This window comes from Mus caroli, unplaced genomic scaffold (genome assembly GCF_978045245.1).
Source record: "Mus caroli unplaced genomic scaffold, Mus_caroli_1 scaffold_4, whole genome shotgun sequence".
NCBI lineage: Eukaryota > Metazoa > Chordata > Mammalia > Rodentia > Muridae > Mus > Mus caroli.
In genome coordinates, this window is record NW_028227259.1 from 26,549,323 (window position 1) to 26,571,581 (window position 22,259).

Here is a 22,259-nt window from a genome sequence, read left to right on the forward strand (position 1 = left end):
CAAACGGGACAATGAACAAAGGTCAGGAAATGGTGACATCTTGCAGTAAATTTTGTGACAAGAGGGGTGAGGAACTTATCTTTTATGGTGAGGATCAGGGGTCTCCTTGGTGCATTTTAGGTCTCTGATGGCCATGTGCAACAGGTTCAAGAGCCCAGTTCTGATGCCCTTGGGATCCTCGTGGTCCATGGCGATGCACTCAGACATGCCTGGAAACTTCCAGAGCACTTGTCAGGGGGCTTGATTTCTATAAGGGAGGGAACATTGCTGACATCTGTTGCAGGCTTTTTTTTTTTTATCGCATTGCAAACCTCAAGATTGTGCTATTTGCTAAAATAGACAAGAACAAAAAATCAAAAAAAAAAAAAAACCAAAACTTTCTATTGTGAGGTCAGCCCTGGCACAGACCTTCAACCCAAGAGCTTTTATTTTATTACACTTTCTTGTCTGTGGCTCAGCCCTTGCACATGCCTTTACTGCAAAGCAAAAGAATGTCAATTCCAGGTCAAGTGGCAAAATGATTAACCAGTTGAAAGGGAATGAATATAACTAAACCAAAGGAAGGTTCCTATGTTGAAGGATATTTAAGACAGTGTGGAGAGGGAGAAAGAATGGTTTCCTTCTTAGAGATTAGCAGAGTAGGAAGGTCAGCTGAGTGCTTTCCCCGACTCTCTGAACTGGCATGTTTTCACCCCAGCATCTGTGTTTGTTCTTTATTCTTTAAATTAAATGGATTGCATATATGTATTTTTAAATTTTATGTATTAATCATTCCATTAGATTACATTCCAAATGAAATACAACATTCTGGCTACCCTTCCCCCAACCTTTCAAGCGCCATCTGCCCTGTTCCCTTCCACGTTGCCTGTATGAGGGTGCACCCCCAACTTTGCATACTCTTCTGCCCTACTGTTTCAGCATACTACTACACTGGGACATCAAACCTCTACAAGATCAAGAGCCCCCCTCCCTTTGTTGTCAAGCAAGGCCATTCTCTGTTACAATGTATCTGAAGCTATAGTTTCTTCCCAGTACACTTCTTGGTTTGTGGGCTAGACTTGGGGAGTCCTGGGTCGACTTGGCAGCAGATGTGGTTCTTTCAATGGAGTTGCAATCCCCCTTCTGCTCCTCCAAGCTCCCCTACCAGATTCCCTGAACTCAGTCTAATGGCTGGCTCCAAAGGTCAGTTTCTGGCCACACCTCACAAAGAACCATCACAGGAGGTTCCTGTCAGCAAATGCCTCTTGAGCATAGCAAGAGTGTTTGGTTTAGTGTCTGCAGACATCGTGGATTTCCAGGTAGGGCAGTCCCTGGATGGTCATTCCTTCAATCTCTGCTCCATTTGTCCTCCCTATTCTTCCTTTTGACAGGAATATTTCTGGATTAGAAAATTTGAGATCGGTGGGTGGCCCTGTCCTGCAACGCAAGGCCATGCCTAACCTCTGGATATGGTCTCTACAGGTTCTACCTCCCCTTTTTTGGGTATTTCAGCTATATTTTTACCTAAACCATAGAAGAAAATTTTCCTATTCTGGAGAAAGTAAAACTTGCAAAATTAGAAGTATCAGTCGGAAGACCAGTTTATTAAAACAGAAAAGAGAGTCTCCTGGACATATAACAATCAAAACACTAAGTACACAAAACTATAAAAGAATATTAGAAACTGCTAGGGAACATGGTGGAGGAACACAAAAAGACAGGCCTATCAGAAATCAGTAACACAGTGAGGTTTTGGAACAGGAACACTCTTCCGTTGCTGGTGGGAGTGCAAACCTGCACAGCCATTATTAGAATCAATATGGTAGTTCTTCAGAAAGTTGAGTATCAATCTACCTCCAGGTCCAACTTGGGTCTATACCCTAAGGATGCTTAATTTTACCATAAGGACATGCTCAACTGTGTTTATTTTTGCTCTATTTATATTAATCAGAAACTGCAAATAGCCTATGTGTCCTTCAACAGAAGAAGGAATAAAGAAACTGTGGTACATTTACACAACGGAGTATTACTCAGCTGTTAAAAAATGACATCATGTGTAGAATTCATTAGACCTGATAGGTTTTTCTGTGACTGTTGCACTGGAACACTGTCCAATCCTTGTACATTAGTAGGTGAGCCTACACAGGATACAGATAACTTTATATGACTCTGCTCCACCTGTAGCATCTAACATGTTGCAGCACAATTGAATTCGTTCCCTAAAGAAAAAGTCCTCTCCCTGCCTGCCCGCCGGCCTGCTGCACCCCCTATCCTCTCCCGGAGCCTCTGCAGCACTGGCCACATCGCATGCAGCCAGCCAGAGAGAAGGCGCGAGAGGCGGCACAGCCTGCAGCCTCCCGCCAGCCGGCGAGCCAGTGCGCGTGCACTGTAGCGGCCTAGGCGGTGACCAGGAAGCGGACGGGCGGGCGAGCGAGCAGGCGGTGTGGGCATGCGAGGCGAGGCCGAGTCACAAGCGACATGGGGGATCTAGAACAGCTGCTGCAGCGGGCGCTACTGGCAGAGCAGGCAGAGCGCTATGAAGATAAGGCCTCCACCATGAAGGCGATAGGGTTTCATGCATCTCAGGCTGGCCTCAAACACATTAAATAGATGAGGCTGGCCTTGAACTCCAATGCTGCTGCCTTAACTGTCAAATGCTGGGCTCACTGGTGCTCACCACCGTGCCTAGCTTCCCTCGGGGTGAATGTGGGCTTGCTTTCAGGCAATTGAAAGGCAGGTGACAGAGCTGAATGAACCACTATCTAATGAAGATAGAAATCTCCTCTCTGTGGCCTACAAGAATGTAGTTGGTGCCAGGCGATCTTCTTGGAGGGTTATTAGTAGCATTGAACAGAAAACCATGGCAGATGGGAACGAGAAGAAGTTGGAGAAAGTTAAAGCCTACCGGGAGAAGATTGAAAAGGAGCTGGAGACAGTTTGTAATGATGTCTAGGCTCTGCTTGACAAGTTCCTTATCAAGAACTGCAATGATTTTCAGTATGAGAGCAAAGTGTTCTACCTGAAAATGAAGGGCGATTACTACCGCTACCTGGCAGAGGTGGCTTCTGGGAAGAAGAAAAACAGTATGGTTGAAGCTTCTGAGGCTGCGTATAAGGAAGCCTTCGAAATCAGCAAAGAGCACATGCAGCCAACACACCCCCATCCGGCTTGGCCTGGCCCTCAATTTTTCTGTGTTCTACTATGAGATCCAGAATGCACCAGAGCGGGCCTGCCTCTTAGCCAAACAAGCCTTCGATGATGCTATAGCTGAGCTGGACACACTAAACGAGGATTCCTATAAGGACTCCACTCTCATCATGCACCCTCTGGACAAGCGACCAGCAGGATGAAGAAGCAGGAGAAGGCAACTGAAGACCCTTCAGGTCCCTGGCTCTTACTTCACCCACCACCCCCATTATCACTGATTCTTCGTTGCCACAATCACTATATTTAGTGCTAAACCTATCGGTATTGGCAGCACAGCTATTCAGATCTGCCCTAAAAAACTTTCATGGGCATTTGCTGGACTGATGGTTGCTTTGAGTCACAGGACGCTTCTTTTTTGAATTGTGCAGAGAAGTGTGTTCTGAACAAGGCATTTTATTATGTCTGTTGATCTCTAGTAAATCCAGGTGATGGTAATTGAGTGTAGAAAGGAGAATTAGCCAACACAGGCTATGGCTGCTATTTAAAACAAGCTGATAGTGTTGTGTTAAGCAGTACATCTTGTGCATGCAAAAATGAATTTGACCCTCTCACCCCTCCCTTCAGCTAATGGAAACTGACACAGCAACAACTCGTTCCTTCACCATCAGCTTTATAAACTGTTTCTTGTGAGCTTTCAGCAGCCCTTGCTGTGCCTCTTTAAATTATAATGTGCACACACCTTCTTTTCAATGCACTGCATCAGAAGTTTTTGATATGTGTAACTTTTTTTTTGATTGTGATTAACAATCATGGATTTATTTTTTGTAACTCTTTGGCTATTGTACTTGTGTACCCTGACAGCATCATGTGTGTCAACCTGTGTCAATTATGATGGGTGGTTATGAAATGCCAGACTGCTAAAATAAATGTTTTGGACTTAAAAGAGTAAATAAATGCTGCTTTGGGGATAAAAAAAGAAAAAGAAAAAGAAAAAGAAAAAGAAAAAGAAAAGGAAAAGGAAAAAGAAAAAGAAAAAGAAAAAGAAAAAGAAAAAGAAAAAGAAAAAGAAAAAGTCCTGCTATACAAATATAAGTAAAACATCTTTGGGAAGATAAAATCCTTGCCCATGCTACAGAATGAGACTCCACTGAGAAAAATGGATACACAAGGTCAGTTGTCACTATGAATCTCAAGCTACCAGAAAGGAAGTGGCAATATATTGACTCAGGATCTCAGACCTCGGGATTTTAGCATTACTACTTAAAAAGTTTTGAAGGGACAGAAGTGTAGAAACAAGCCACAATTTTGTGAAGATTCCCAACTTCTGAAAACACCAGTGTTTTTACAATGAGCAATGAATGCAGTGTGATTTGCAGCAATAATCTTCAGTCGACAAGCTGCTTTGTTGCTGCCTTTATGGACTTGGGTACCAATTGCTTTTTGTAATATGGTAAAAATATGGCAATCACTTCTGCATTGATTTTATAACATGTATTCAGATTGAGAATATGATTTTAATGCTGAAATCTCATGTACTTTGTTTTTAATTTCAAGCAAATCTTATTATACTTGAATATGCCTTGGTTTGTTAACACACCTAGACTTGCTATAACTGTATGCATGTAACAGTATGGATGTTCCTTCTAGGGAAGTAAAAACCACCAACTTTAAGTTATATCTAGTGATGTTTCTTGTATCCTTTATGAAGAATTAAGATGATTATTTCCTTCCTTTTCCTGAGGAGCATCAAAAATCTTCCCTAGAAAAAGTGAGTGCTTTACTGAGACTTCTTCCTAGGAAGGGAAACACTGTGAGACAAAGTATCCTTGTATCTCAGTTTGTTTAAGGGAAAAGCTCCTATGTTTTAAAGTATACTGTAGAAAGTCTCTTCAAAACCTGTATTTGAACTCTGTTCCTAGCTTTTTACTTAAACAGTTTAGACAAAACTTCTGGAAATGACAGCATCTTCCTGCATTAAGCAGTACATATACAGCTGTATTCAGCTTCATGGTGTCCCCCTGCCCACTCATTTATGTGTACTTGTGACAGTGGGCATAAAGAGCCTGAAAGTGTATGCATGTACCATAACTTCTAAACTTAATCTAGTGTGGAGTATTCAATAACCTTTTTTAGATGGTAGATAATAATTAAAATGGTTTAATTTCCTAGAAATAAAATGGAAAAATGGAAATATGACCATTTTTAAAAAATAAAGTTTATTAGATCATAAAAAATGACATCATAAGGTTTGCATGTAAACAGATGCAATTACAAAAAATAATTCATACTGAGTTAGTAATCCAGACCTGAAATATAAATATGGTATGCATTTCCTTATATATGGCTATCAGCCATTAAATGAATGCAAAGCAACCTACAATCTGTAGACCTCAAAGGTTATATATAGAGGAAGGAACTGGGGGGAAGGCTCGTTCATCTCCGTGGAAAAGGGAAACTTAGTATATTTCATAGGTGGACTGGGGGCAAAAGAAGATAGAAACAGGAGGAAAGAAGGTGAAGAGAGGGAGAGAATGAGGGAGAGAATTGACATGCCTTTGAGGGATTATATGGAAACATGGTGCTGTGCATATATCCTAAAATGTATGCAGCTGATTCTGATGAAGTCTCCTAAAATCAGGGTATACAAATCCCAACTGGCCATCTCTTGCTACAAAATAAGGCTTCAAGTACTGGGATTGGGTTGTATTCAATTGAGTTGTTGGCCATAGAAATCTCCAAACAACTCAGGCTAAGACCATGGGTTGCTCTCTACAATTTGACAGAGGGCCTCATTGCTGAGGACAGACGACACCCACACAACTCATTTAATGTGGAGAAGTTGAGCTGGTGTCTACATGAAGCCTTCACAGCTATGTTCCAATGTTTCCATACAAGATGATACTTGGCAGGCTACCAAAAGAGAAACATAAACACCAACCCATCCAAAACAAAAAACAAAAATCAAAAAACAAAAAAACAAAAAACCAGTTATCTAAAGCACTTTGATGGTTGGGGGAGGACAGCCCTTTAAGCAATTGATACTGGAGTGACAAGTGCACCTCCACAAATATGGTGAAATCCACCTAACATCAAACTTCAAAAATTAATTCCAAACTGACTTCTATTATACTATAGGGTTATCCTATCCTATATTCTATTATCCTCTATTACTGTCCTATACTATAGAGTTTTAAGGTTTTATAATTTTGTATTTATTTACATCCCACATGCTGCCACTCTTCCCCTACCTCCTATTCTCTTTCCCTCTGAGAGGGCAGCTCCCACTAGGTCGACCCTACCCTGTTGCATCAGGTCTCTGCAGGATTAGGTGCATCCTCCCCTACTGAGGCCAGACAAGGAATATGTGCCTTGTTACGTATGTGCCAGTGGCATCAGAGAAGCCCAAATATCTTCTTTGGTTGATGGCACAGTCTCTGGGTGCTCCAGGGGTATAGGCTAATTGACACTGTCAATCTTACTGTGCGGTTGCCATCTCCTTCAAGGACTCCAATCCTTCTCCTACCTGCAGCAAGAGGTCCCCAACCTCTGTCCAGTGTTTGGGTAAGGGTATCTGTATCTGTCTCAGTCAGCTGCTGGGTAGAGCATTTCAGAGAGCATCTATGTTAGGCTTCTGTCTGAAAGCACAACATAGCATCAGTAATAGTGTCAGAGACTGGTGCCTGCCCATGGGATGGGTCTCAAGGTGGGCTCGTTACTGGTCAGTTATTCCATTAATTTGGGCTCCATCTTTTTCCCTGCATTTCTTTTAGACAGGACCTGTCTCAAAGCTTGTATAATTTTGTACAAGTAGAATCCTTTAGGTAACATCAGAGGATAACATTTAGCATCTAGGGCCAAAGAAAGTGTTCTTGGGCTTCACATCAAAAGCAAAACCCATTTAAAAATTACAAATTGAGCTTTATCACAAATGTTAAAACAAATGCTTTGAACTCAATTTTGAATACAGCACCTTACACATATAAAGTATGCATTCTACTTTGAGCCTGCATTTTATTCCCTTAAACCAAAAGTTTTCAGTCTGTGATGGAAGCCAGCAAAGTTATGTGATACAGCTAGAAGTAAATACTTGAAAGGCACCAATTTCATCAAGGACCACTATCTCAAATATAAAATTCATAAATAAAATTTCATTATAAAATATTCAATTGGAAATATAACAGGATCAGTAAGAGACATGTCACTAAATAGGGATTATACTCAGCAAATGAAGATGTTCAACATCATTAGTTTTTAGAGAAACACTGACTAAGGCTTCAATGAGGTATCACTGCAATCCTTCCAAAGGGCACACATAACACACAGTGGCATAGCAAACTGTGGTAGGCTACAATGGACAACTAACAAAATTTTGTGGTGGGTTTAGCCACTGTAGAAAAGAACTCAGAACTTCCACTAAAATTACAATATGCCAGTACTATACAAATGTAACCCTGAATAAACAAAGAGTTTCAAAAGCTGAATAAGATGAAATAAAATAAAGAATATTAGCAAAGGGAGTGTGTAGTTCCTGGAGATACATTGCTGTTGAAGCAAGCAACTGCTGTCATGACAGCCCTGGGTTCCAGGCGGCCAACAAAGGCCAACAATTTAAGTAGATCATTGAGCTGAACTTGCTAGGAGGTGCCAAGGTGACTAGGTGCCAAGGCAACTTACTTGGACAAGCAAGTGCCTAATACCAGCATTCAAGGACAGATTAGATCCGGCTGTAGAAACATGTCTAGAGTCCCTCGGGTCCTTTTAAACAGACTCATATGAACTTCTTCATTATGTAGACAATTATCAATACTATCTCCATCTTCTAGACTATGATGGTGGGCTTGATTGCCTAGTGACCCACTCAAACACATTCATGTTAGCCACTTTTAATGTGCTTGAGATTTGGAATCAGACATTTCTTCAGAGTTTGGTCTATTTTGTTGGGAAACTAATTAGCACTGGCTGTTTATAACTGTCAGTCCATGGGTCTGACGCCTACAAAGACATCATACTAGCTAGCCTAAATTGAGTCCTCTGAGAGAATGCAGTGTTTAGGGATTGGAGATGACTTTGGTGAACTTGAGAAAAGAGCACCTGGTATGTACTTATTGGAGCCTCATTAACTTCTTGTTTAAGCCACTGGCTCCTATGTGTAGTCAGTCAATTGAAGTTTCCAGTTCTGGAATTAGGTTACATTTAGTTGAGTTGTTGACCAAAGGGATTCCATGGGGATCCGCATAAAACCTATTCTACTGGGAAGAATCTAGGTTGTTCTTCACAAACTGAATCCACTTTATTTATAATACTACCAACCCCAAAACAACTCACATGATATCCTTCCAAAATGTGATTGTTAAGCCACCCATAAGCATTTGTTCTTTGAAATGTTACATAGCAATAAAGTGAGATAATTCATTGACATACAACAAGTTGATTCTATATTTATAGAAGTGGACACATAACAAATGAAACAAGAAGCTAACACACTGAGGGATTGCATTCATATAATATTCTGAAAAGATATGGAGTGATTGCCAGATATAGTGGTTTGAATAACAATGGTCCACATCGACTCATATATTTGAAATCTTGGTCCCCAGTTGGTTGAACTTTTTCAATAAGGATTAGGAAATATGGCCTTGTTGGATGAATCATGTCCCTGTGGGTAGGCCTCAAGATTTCAAAAGCCCACGCCAGGCATTGTCTCTTTTTCTCTCTACCTCCAACTTGTGAATCAGAAATAAGTTCTCAGCTACTTCTACAGCACCATGCCTGTCTCCTAGCCTACTGCTATTCTTTTTACCATGGATTTATGCCCAGCAAGCCCCCTATTAATTACTTTGTTTTGTAAGTTATTTGGTCATGGTGTATCTGCACGGCAATAGAAAAGTAAATAAGACACCGGTAAAATCCAGGATCTGAAGAAATAGGTAAAACCATGGGTGTGGTTACTAAATAGCAGAAGTGATCCTTGTAGTAAAGAGAGGATGTGGCATCTTGATTGTGTCAACACCAAGGCCCTGTTGGAGGATTCCTAGTGCAGTTTTCTAGAGGGTTGTATCTGAAGAACTAGGACACTGAAAGAAAGTGTTATATTCCTTGTCTAAAGATTGATTAGATGTGCGAATCTACAATTATTTCAAACTGTTTTAGTTAAAAAAGATTGCAATATTATCAATATTATACAAAATAATCTCAAATGTGACTATATGAATACATTCATAATACATAAATATTCATATATCATTTATAGTCCACAGGAATTGTTTATATGTGTCTGATTTATGGTACTCAATTTAGAAAGACTTAAAAAATATGACCATGGGTAAGTTGAGAGATGAGAAACCTCACCAATGAAACCCTTTAAAAAAACAATCAAAATAATATGTACTTTCTTTGAAAGATCTGTAAATGAGCTGATTAAACCTGGCAAGTTATCTCTTAAGAAAGCAAGTGGACCCAGGCACATCAAGGTACAGTGGAAACTGGCATGAAATACTTTTCACACATGACAGCAATGTCAGATGTGAAGCTGAGGCAGAGGGCAAGCTGAAGGGGTGTGCTGAGCAGGGTCAGTAGGACCCACCAGGCAGTGACTTGCAACCTCCCCTCCCCCACAAATGGGATCTTAGAACACTGACACTACTTCTGAAGCCATGGGTGCCAACTTACACACAGTATCAAGCTGGGCCAAGCCAAGCCATGCTAAGAGAAAACCTAGGTCAGAAACAACCACTTAGTGTTAGGTGTGCCAAATAAGATTCCCAAAGTGATAGAAGTCAAGGATGATTGCTGTTAATTGGTTAGTATGACATTTGCATACTGGGTGTACTAAGCACTGAGGGTATACCCCCCAGTGAGCATTCTCCTCTGGGCATAATATAGAGGATACATTGTGCCCTCTCTGACCCTGAAGTGAGGATTTAACTGGTAAACTACTCACGTAACTCTACCACAACTCAGCTTCACCAGAACAATGTGAAGATATTAATTAAATGAATACACCTGTTAAAAACTTGAAAAGTGAAATAGCCCCTAATGTCTAATGCACTAATGTAAGGAGCATGAAAGTCTAAGGCAATATAAACCGTGCAAAAATTACTAATTACTAATCCCCCTTGGTGGCCTCCCATGAAAGTCACTTGGGTGATATCCCAGAGTGCACAATTGAAATTACATGAAGTTTAAAGTGCTGTCAAGATGACTCAGTGGGTAAAGTCCCTTGCTGCCAACACTGAAAACCTGATCACACAGAGTGGAAAGAGGACACTGACTCTTATTTATGTTGCCTTCTGATCTCCACACATATTCTCTGGCAAGTGGGTTACATGTGAATATTCTCATTCACTTGCACACATACATATGACTGGATTAGAAAACAATTACAATTATTTTTCAAAATAAGACTACTCAGAAGTATGGAATTCTACTACTATACAACCTTCCCAAAGTACAAGCATACATGTCTACATATAAAAATGTAAATGGAGTTTCCCTAACTTAAGAGTACAATATCTTACCCAAACACTATCAGAAAGATTAACATCAGTCGATTCTACATCCTGCTACACTGCTGAATTTGTTCATTGTTTCTAGAAGTTTTCTGGTCTAATTTTAGCCTCCCTATGAGCATGTTTCTCTCTATTCTACATCACTTCTTTTTTTTTAATTAGATATTTTTCTTTATTTCCATTTCAAATGTTATCTCCTTTCTTAGATTCCCCTCTGTAAATCCCCTATCTGCTCCCCCTACTCCCTGCTCCCCAAACCTCTCACTCCCATTCCTGTCCCTGGAATTCCACTCTACTGGGTCATGGAACCTTCACAGGACCTAGGGCCTCTCCTCCATTGATGACCAACTATGCCATCCTCTGCTACATGTGCACCTGGAGACACCAGTCCCACCATGTGTATTCTTTGGTGATTTAGTCACAAGGAGCTCTAGTGGTACTGGTTAGTTCATATTGATGCTCCTCCTATGGGGATGCAAACCCCTTCAGCTCCTTGGGTCCATTCTCTGGCTCCACCATTGCGGACCCTGTGCTCTGTCCAGTGGATAACTGTGAGCATCCACTTCTGTTTTGCCAGGCACTGGCAATTTATATCACTTCTTACAACACAATCACCTTCTGTCCTATAGCAGTGCCTAATTTCACAACTGTAAATACACAAGGAAGACATGTTCTTCCCTATTAGCAAGATAAGAAAATTTGCTAGGAAAGGTTAAAAAATGAGAAATTGGACTGAATATCTCTTTCCATGTTGAGACTTTGTGTGGTTTGGGTATCAGAGTGAGTATGACCTCACAGAATGAGTTAGCAATGTTTCTTCTGTTTCTATTTTGTGAATAATTTGAGGAGTATTAGCTCTTTGTTGAATGTCTCATAGAATCCTGCACTAAAACTTTCTGGCCCTGGGCTTTTTGGAATGGAAGACTTTTGATGACTGTTTCTATTTCCTTAGGGCTCATGAAACTGTTAGTTACTAGACCAGATTTTGATTTAGGTTTGATAGTTGATAACTGTTTAGAAATAACCCATTCCATTTAGATTTTCCAATTTTCTGCAGTACAAGCTTCTGCAGTAAAACTTGATGATTCTTTCAATCTCCTCAGTTTCCACTGCTAGGCCTCCTGTTCCATTTCTGATTTTGTTAATTTGGAAATGGACTCTCTGCCTTTCAGTCAGTTTGGCAAAACATTTGTCTATCCTGTTAACTTTTCTCAAGGAACTGGGTCTTGGTTATATTGATAATTTGTATTGTACCCTTTTTATCAAATTGACTGAATTCAGCCCTGAGTTTGTTCCCTGACATCAAATCCTACCTATCTCTCCATGAGATGAGGCTTTGTCTCACTTTAGGAACTGCAGAATGCAATACATCAAAATCTTGCTGATCTACATGGCGGAGATGCACACCACTCCCTCACTGAGAACAGCCACCCTGGAAGGATTCAGGGTGTGTTGATGTAGCCCAGCATGTCAGTGTAACCTGCAAGGTGCCCAGAGACATTAGGAGCCGAAATCTGGAGGATTCCTCCACAGCATTTTTCACTATGGTCTTCAAAAGCATTTTGTACAGAAATACAATGGGTTCACAGATGCACATACACACACAAACATGAAGACCAGAGGATTTTGTGGGATGAATGTTGTCTGTACCATGTGCATTCCAAGGAAGAAATTCAGGTTTCTAGGCTTGGCAGCAAGGATGAATACCTACTGACCCAAGTCATCAACTGATTATCTAAAGCAAAGAATTTTATAAGCTATGTATCTGTATTTATGCTCTCTCTCTCTCTCTCTCTCTCTCTCTCTCTCTCTCTCTCTCTCTCTCTCTCTCTCTCACACACACACACACACACACACACACACAGACACACACACTCACACACTGTGCACATTTTCCCACACCATGAAACACATGAAAATTAATGAAAATACACAAGAAATAGAATTCAAGGAGGGATCTGGGGGAAGGATGGGTGTTAGAGTGACTTAAAAGCCCCTAAGGTGACTCTCCTTTTGTTGTAGGTTGTACCTCATATAATTGGGTCCTTTATTGTATTTGTCTTTCCCTATAGCACTGCAGACTAGAATGGAACCAAGAGCATTGTGCATGTTAGTCAAATACTGTACACCTTAAACACATCCCAGGTCTAGAAACCCATTAATCTACAATTATTACAGGGCAGGTGGCATCAAGACCCTCAGCTGAGACACTCCAATGACAATGTGGCCATTTCAAGACTAGTTGTCAAGAATGGCAGACAAGACTGGAGTAATTCTAATAGGCCTTCCTTTATATGTTAATTGAACTTTTTCCCTTACTGCTTTTAATATCCTGTCTTTATTTAGTGCATTTGTTGTTTTGATTACTATGTGTTGGGAGGAATTTCTTTTCTGGTCCAGTCTATTTGGAGTTCTGTAGGCTTCTTGTATGTTCATGGGCATCTCTTTCTTTAGGTAAGGGAAGTTTTTTTTTCTATAATTTTGTTGAAGATATTTCCTGGACCTTTAAGTTGAAAATCTTCATTATCATCTACTCCTATTATCCATAGGGTTGGTCTTCTCATTGTGTCCTGGATTTCCTGGATGTTTTGTGTTAGGATCTGTTTGCATTTTGCATTTTCTTTGATAGTTGTGTCCATGTTCCCTATGGAATCTTCTGCACCTGAGATTCTCTCTTCCATCACTTTTATTCTGTTGCTGATGCTCACATCCATGGTTCCTGATACCTTTCTTAGGGTTTCTATCTCCAGAGTCCTCTCCCTTTGAGGTTTTTTTTGTTTGTTTGTTTGTTTGTTTGTTTGTTTGTTTCTACTTCCATTTTTGATCTTGGATGGTTTTGTTCAATCCCATGGCATGTTTGATTGTGTTTTCTTATAATTCCTTAAGGGATCAGGATCAGATTAACGATATTAACAGTCCCATTTCCCCCAAAGAAATAGAAGCAGTCATCAATAGTCTCCCAACCAAAAAAAGCCCAGGACCAGATGGCTTTAGTGCAGAGTTCTATCAGACCTTCAAAGAAAAACTAATACCATCTCTCCTAAAACTGTTACACAATATAGAAACAGAAGGAACTCTACCCAATTCAGTCTATGAAGCCACAATTACTCTGATAACTAAACTACACATAGATCCAACAAAAAAAGAGTACTGCAGACCAATTCCCTTATGAATATCGATGCAAAAATACTCAATAAAATCCTCAGAAACCAAATCCAAGAACACATCAAAACAATCATTCATCCTGACCAAGTAGGTTTTATTCCAGGGATGCAGGGATGGTTTAATATACAGAAATCCATCAAATAAGCCACTATATAAACAAACTCAAAGACAAAACCCAAATGATCATCTCGTAGGATGGTGAGAAAGCATTTGACAAAATCCAACACCCCTTCATGATTAAAGTCATTGAAAGATCAGGAATTCAAGGCCCATACCTAAACATGATAAAAGCAATATACAGCAAAATAGTAGCCAACTAAATTAAATGGTGAGAAGCTGGAAGCAATCCCACTAAAATCAGGGACTAGACAAGGCTGCCCACTTTCTTCCTACCTACAAAATATAGTACTTGAAGTCTTAGCCAGAGCAATTGGACAACAAACGGAGATCAAGGGGAAACAAATTGGAAAGGAAGAGGGCAAAAATATCACTATTTGCAGATGATATGATAGTATATATAAATGACCCTAAACACACACCAGAAAACTCCTAAACCTGATAAACAGCTTCAGCACAGTAGCTGGATATAAAATTAACTCAAACAAATCAGTGGCCTTTCTCTACACAAAGGATAGACTGGACGAGAAATAAATTAGGGAAACAACACCCTTCTCAATAGTCACAAATTATATAAAATACCTTGGTGTGACTAAACTAAGGAAGTGAAAGATCTGTAAGACAAGAACTTCAAGTCTCTGAAGAAAGAAATTGAAGAAGATCTCAGAAGATGGAAAGATCTTCCATTCTCATGGATTGACAGGACTAATATAGTAAAAATGGCTATCCTGCCAAAAGCAATCTACAGATATAATGCAATCCTTATCAAAATTCCAACTCAATTCTTCACTGAGTTAGAAAGGGCAATTTGCAAATTCATGTGGAATAACAAAACACCTAGGATAGCAAAAACTATTCTCAACAATAAATGAGCCTCTGGGGGATTCACCATGCCTGACCTCAAGCTGTGCTATGGAGCAATTGTGATAAAAACTGCATGGTATTGGTACAGCCACAGACAGGAAGATCGATGGAATAGAATTGAAGTCCAGAAATGAACCAACACACATATGGTCACCTGATCTTTGACAATGGAGTTAAAACCATCCAGTGGAAAAAAAAGGACAGTAGTTTCAACAAATGATGCTGGCACAATTGCTAGTTATCATGTAGAAGAATGTGAATTGATCCAGTCTTATGTTCTTGTACAAAGCTCAATACTAAGTGGATCAAAGAACTCCACATAAAACCAGAGACACTGAAATTTATAGAGGAGTAAGTGGGGAAAACCTTCGAAGATATGGGCATAGGGGAAAAATTCCTAAACAGAACAGCAATGGCCTGTGCTGCAAGATCAAGAATGGACAAATGGGACCTCATAAAATTGCAAAGCTTCTGTAGGGCAAAAGATACTGTCAATATGACAAAAAGACCACCAACAGATTGGGAAAGAATTTTTACCAATCCTAAATCTGATAGGGGACTAATGTCTAATATATTCAAAGAGCTCAAGAAGCTGAACTCCAGAAATTCAAATAACCCCATTAAAAATGGGGTATAGAGCTAAACAAAGAATTCTCAACTGAGGAATACTGAATGGCTGAGAAATACATGAAAAAATGTTCAACATCCTTACTGATCAGGGAAATGCAAATCAAAACAATCCTGAGAGTCTACCTCACACTCATCAGAATGGCTAAGATCAAAAATTCAGGTGACAGCAGATGCTGGCAAGGATGTGGAGAAAGAGAAACACTCCCCCATTGCTTGTTCAACCACTCTAGCAATCAGTCTGGAGGTTCTTCAGAAAACTGGGCCTAGTACTACCACTAGATCCAGCAATAGCTCTTCTGGGCATATACCCAGAAAATGTTCCAACTGGGAGTAAGGACACATGTCCACTATGTTCACAGAAGCCTTATTTATAAAAGCCAGAAGCTGGAAAGAACTCAGATGTCACTCAACAGAAGAATGGATATAGAAAATGTGGTACATTTACTCAATGGAGTACTACTAAGCTACTAAAAACAATGAATTTATGAAATTCTTGGGCAAATGGATGTATCTGGAGGATATCATCCTGAGTGAGGTAACCCAATCACAAAAGAAGTCACTTGATATGCACTCACTGATAAGTGGATATTAGCTCAGAAACCTAGAATTCCCAAGGTACCACTTCCAAAACACAAGAAAATGAAGAAGGAAAACCAACTGCATGGATATGTCATTCCTTCCTAGAATAGGGAATAAAATACCCATGGAAGGAGTTGCAGAGACAAAGTTTGGTCTTTGAGAATAGGATCGACCATCCAGAGATTGCACACCTGGGGGTTCATCCCATAATTAGCCACCAAACTCAGACACTATTGCATATGCTAGCAAGAATGAGCTAAAAGGACCCTGATATAGCTGACTTATGTGAGGTTATGTCAATGCCTGGCAAATACAGAAATGGATGCTCACAGTCATCTATGGTATGGAATATAGGGCCCCCAATGTAGGAGCTAGAGAAAGTACCCAAGAACTGATGGGATTTGGAACCCTGTAGGGGGAATAACAATATGAACTTTCAGTACCCCCAGAAAGTATGTCTCTAGCTGCATATGTAGCAGAAGATGGTCAAGTTGGCCGTCATTGGGAAGAGAGGTCCCTTGGTCTAGCAAACTTTCTATGACTCAGTACAGGGGAAAGCCAGGGCTATGAAGTGAGAGTGAGTGGTTAGGGGAGCAGGGCTGGGGGAGGCTATAGGGCACGTTTGGGAAAGCATTTGAAATGTAAATGAAGAAAATATCTAATAAGAAAAGAAAAAATATTTTCAATAAACATGAAAAAAGGAAAAATTTAAAAGGAAATGATGATAAATACAGAAAATGATGTGGGGAAAGGAAAACCCTAACTCCTGAGTTTACATATTGATACATCTGCTCTCCAAATTAATATGGAGAAATCTCAAAGAGCTAAAAGTAAATCTACATATCACTCAACATTCCACTCTTTTACCTATGGTCCAATGGAATGACATCCAACTCCACAGAAATCTGCTCAGCTATGTTCATTGGTACTGTAGTAACAATAGGTAGGGAATTTAAACCATCTAAATGTCCTTGAACTGATGAAAAGATAAGGAAAACAGGGCACATACACACAAGGCATTATTCAATTGTGAGGAAAAATGAATTCAAGAAAGTTTCAGCTAAATGCATGAACCTAAAAAATACACTGAGTGATATAAACCATACACAAGAAGAACAAACTCCACATGATGTTGATCATTTGTGTTTCCTATCTCCCAATCTTTAGATGTAAGTCCATAACTTGGAGCAACCACAGAAGACATGAAAGAAAAGGAAGACCATATATGAAAAGAAGAAGCTCTAGAGAGAGCTATAGCCGGGTACAGGTGATATGAAGTAAAGAATGGAAAAAACAGAAGTATAGTTGTTGAAGGAGGAGAAAGAACATTGTAGAAGAAGAGAGGGAACATCAATGCGAGGAGAGGCTCTTGGTCCTGTGAAGGCTCTATGCCCAAGTATAGGGGAATACCAGGACCAGAAATGGGAGTGGGTGGTTTGGGGAGCAGGGGCAGCAGGGAAGGATTAGGGGGTTTTGGAGGGGAAACTAGGAAAGGGGTAACATTTGAAATGTAAATAAAGGATATATCTTTTTTTTTTTTTTTTTTTTTTTTGGTTTTCCGAGACAGGGTTTCTCTGTATAGTCCTGGCTGTCCTGGAACTCACTTTGTAGACCAGGCTGGCCTCGAATTCAGAAATCTGCCTGCCTCTGCCTCCCAAGTGCTGGGATTAAAGGCGTGCGCCACCACGCCCGGCTAATAAAGGATATATCTAATAAAAAAGAAAAAATAAATAAATAACAATAAAATACTTGAGAAAATATAAAAAATATACCATGTTATATTTATCTAAAATTGCATGCACACACACACACAAACACACGCACACATTACGTATGTGTATCCATATATATATATATATAATTACTTGGTGTGAAAATGCTTCCCTCAGGACCCATAGACTACATAACAAAAGACATATTACAAGGCATAGAAAACCTCCTTTGGGTTGATGGTTAAGGGAGCCCAAGGGATAATACAAGTAATCAACTGCTTTCTCCCTGTTTTGTCTCCTAAAACTAGAAGGTAAATCCCTATTGGTGAGGACACTATACAGTTTGAGAACAGGACTTAGTGGAAGTGAGATGGGTGTGTTCCAGAAGCCTTCTTCCTGAGAACCTTTAGAGAAGTTAAATAAACATCAACAAAGCGTAACACATAAATTACTCACACACACACAAATACACATGCACAAACACACAAACACTCACACACACACATATACTCACACACACACAAAGTCCTGATATAGCTGAAGGAGAAAGTTTACGGGAATAAGAAAGTAGAAAAACAGGAAAAAGAAAATCTTTTCAGTTATTTTATAAATATTAAGTTACTCTGATTTCAAGAATATTAAAGGTCGGGAAGGACTGGAGGAGCTGAAAGGGCTTGCATCCCCTTGGGAAGAACAACAAAATCAACCAACCAGATTCCCCCAGAGCTCCCAGGGACAAAACACCAACCAAAGAGGACCCATGGTTCCAGCTGCATATGTACCAAAGGATGCCCTTATCTGACATCAATGAGAGGGGATTAATTCTTTCACACATTAACTCTCTGATTCATCTCCAGGCTGAGTCAGTTCTATTCAGTAAATACTTACACAGTCACCTGGAACAAGTACTTCCACAATATATTCTTAGATCTTCTATGGCAAAAGGGGAGCTTCAATTGTCCTTCCTAATTAGCACTAACAAAACACAGCAGTTTATATTCAAGGACAACCGCATCTATCAAAAGCTATTTCCCAGAGTGACTTGGAAGGTTATTATATCTGGTGTGTGGTTATCACTGATGCTGTATTGCAAGCAAAACTGAGGCACATGACTCTGGTCTTCCTGACTTATTTTATATTCTTTTGTGATGGTTTTTATTTCCTCAGCAGCTGTAGTGCAATGACAGTATATTTCTCAATGTTTGGCTACAGAGCCATGGATAGATGTGTGTTACAGAGTACTTTATGTTAGGAGTAGGAGAATTCATGACAGCATGGATACAGTATGGAGGTGAATACATCTTAAAGTGTGTGTACATGGGGTAAGCCACTTGATCCACACACAAGAGACCATCGCCTTGTGGATCCCTAGGTGCTATGGCTTCACACATATACAGGAAAGGATAGCTGGGTCTGGGTTTAGTCAGAGAAGATGCAACTGACCCTAAAGAGACTGAGGTCTCTGGAAGATTAGAGGTCTGGTGGGGTGGGTTTGGGGAACCTCGTGGACAGAGGAGGGACAGGGGAGGAGGTATGGGATGTGGAAGAGACAGAGGGTAGATCTGGACTTTAAAACAAAAATCATAAGTAAAACAAAAGCATAAAAGTTTTATTTTTTGCCGGGAGTAATGGCGCACGCCTTTAATCCCAGCACTCCAGAGGCAGAGGCAGGTGGATTTCTGAGTTCGAGGCCAGCCTGGTCTACAAATTGAGTTCCAGGACAGCCAGAGCTACACAGAGAAACCCTGTCTCGAAAAACCAAAACATAACAAAATTAGTGTTATTTTTCTTGTGTTTCAGACTTGCTTTTCTTTCTAAGCAGAGTAAGTTTGTCACCTTTCTGGATAGACAGAATTAATAGGAGCTAGAAAGTTGAAAGCAAAGATGGCTATTATACCAGCATGGGTTCAGCACATCACCACATCAAGGACAGGGTGAGGGAGTGGGCTGTGGAGCCAGCTGGAGAGCCACAGCCTCATGACTGGACTCCTGAGAGTGCCAGGCTCCCCTGTGCCTCATTCAGTCCTCACTCACCTCACAAGATGAGGACTTGCTCACTCTTGCTTGTAGGGAGTAGAGCATTGATCACTTTGACCACTAGGGGGAGCAGTGATGAGGGGTCAGGACTAATTCAAAGGTGTATATGGGCAGATGGTCTGTTACCCTGCCAGCTGGGTGTGGTATAAGAGAAGGAAGAGTGGGTGACCATAATCAGACTGACATTTTCTCAGCGCCATGCTCTAAGTACAGCCTTGGGCAAGTGGGTCCATCATACTGAGCTTTGGCTTCCTTATCTGTCATAGATGATAAGAATCCAGACCTCACATTGATGTTGTTTAAGTGAGATGCTTTGACAGCTGCCTAGCTATTGAAAAGAGATCAATATTATTGCTTATTACAGTGTAGACCCAGGGCCTTCCCTGGGAATAACAACAATAACGATTATGTTAGCAGCAATAGAAGTAAACGAAGGAATTATTGTTAGATTTTCCCCATCTTTTCTTTCAGTCAGGTCCAAGTTTAGGAGTGCAGGGGACTGGGCCTGGAGACTGCTGTAGCTGGTTAGGTTCACAGTTGCTTAGCTAGCCCCTGTGGAGAAACAGTGAAAGACACTTTTGGCTACTAGGTCCAAGACATGCATAGTTAGGATAGCCTCTACTAGTCACTTGCATGGTGGTGGCTGTCTTGGGTTGAATCTTTGTCCATTGCACTGCAGCTCAAGGCTTTTCTTAGGATTAAATCAGGGAGAACTTAGGGGGATTTGACCAAGAAGAGACTTTTATGAGATGTGTAGCAAATCCCAACTGTGACAGGCAGCTTTGTTATGAATACCTTCTTTATATACAGTACTGGAAATGCCCAAGTCACTTCTCCTTGCACAGTAGGCCATACAGCATGGTAATTCACTTTATGTTGCCTTCCTTTCTGGAGTTAAAATTTCATGTAAAGAAGAAAATAGATCCTATGACATCTGAACTCTTAAAATTGATCTGTGTGGATGGGTTTTTTTTTTGTTATTTATTGTTAATATTTTTGGTTTCTGAACCTGTTTTGTTTGCAAGAGGAGTATGTATTCTACAGGACTGTGACTGTAGCTATTCTGAATTTGGGTGCAGGGAAGCATGTTTCAATATGCCATTCTTACAGTAAACTTTTTTATAACCCAAATTAAATAACTATGTACAAATTACAGAAGCTGACAGAAAAGTCTCCTACATGTACAAATATGGATAAGAGTAGACACAGCAGGGGATAATAGGTGTGTATGCTGAGTGCTTACAGCAGCTGGCTTGCCCTAGGCCACCCAATACTCTTCCAGATTTCCCCATTACTGTTGTGCTCACCTTGTCCAGCAAGAAAATATGCAACAAGGTCAGATTCTTCTCAACAGCTTTCTTTATTTCAGGAACACCTCCATGCTACTGGGGAACTCAGGGAAACCCCTGGAGGACCGCCTATATCCACCCCAGCACTGTGGAGAGCTATGTGTCCTCCTGGGATTTGTCAGTATGTCGGACCCTTTGATGTGTAACACCCTCTCAGAAGGTTTGGCGCCAGATTCGGGCTGGAACCTGTGCAATGGCTTTGTTTAAGGCACTGGTGTACTGGAGGTCCAGGGCATCTTTTGGGTGTGCGGCTGCCTACACATTACACCCTTCACTTCACCACCTACCCTGTTCTTGTGTTAAGACTCCCACTTTGCAACAAACTTATCACACAGGGATTTTACACAGTTTGGGGAGGGCTTGGATCACAGGCAAAAAAACAGGTCATGAGGGATCTTTTATTTTTTTATCAAGTAGAACAGTTTGCTACTATGCTTAGAACAAAAATAAATACATTATTGTAGCTTATAGCAAAAAAATAAACAAAAAAACAAAAAAGAAAAACAGCAAAACATAAAAACAAAACCCAATCCATGCTAAAGTGGTTAGGGACAGGAAAGACGATCTCATTAACCTTGAGTGGCCAGCCCCATGTAGCACTATTGCCCTGTTTCCCATGTTTAGCTGCTGCCAGGCTGTTCATACTTCCAATGCCATCCACCACCTGTGGCTAGCCTCCAGTGAGCTGGCTGCCTCTCACACTTCCCCTTTACCTCTTAAAATAATAACACAAAACCCTTGTAATATGCCAGACAAATTTATTAGGGGAAATCTACAACCACAAAATGCCCACGTAAACAATGCAAAACTCAACACATACAAATACAACCTGCACACTTAGATCAGGAAAATGTACCTACATTACTCTATTTCCCATTTATGAAATCCCCAGTTACTTATGGCCCCTAGAGGCCCGTAGTCCAGCACCATCTTCCTATTCCTCCTTATTTTGTCCTTCATTCCCTCTCTCTTCTCCATCTCACTTCCCCTCTCTAAAAATCTCAGCTCTGCCTTTCTTCCCCCTGCCCAATAAGAGCCTCTAGCCTTATCTGATCAATTAAGATTTCACCTGACTGCACCTGTTTTTAGGGACTCTTGAGGGAGCAGAGCACACAAACAGCAATATTCCTTCCACCCCTTTTTGTTCACTTAAAAGGCTCTGAACACAGAAA

General features: G+C 40.5%; 1 pseudogene; it reads left to right on the plus strand.

The window, feature by feature from the left end:
- Nucleotides 1-2,457: 2,457 nt before the first annotated feature.
- On the plus strand, nt 2,458-3,404 carry LOC147005062 (14-3-3 protein eta-like; annotated as a pseudogene).
- Nucleotides 3,405-22,259: the final 18,855 nt, after the last annotated feature.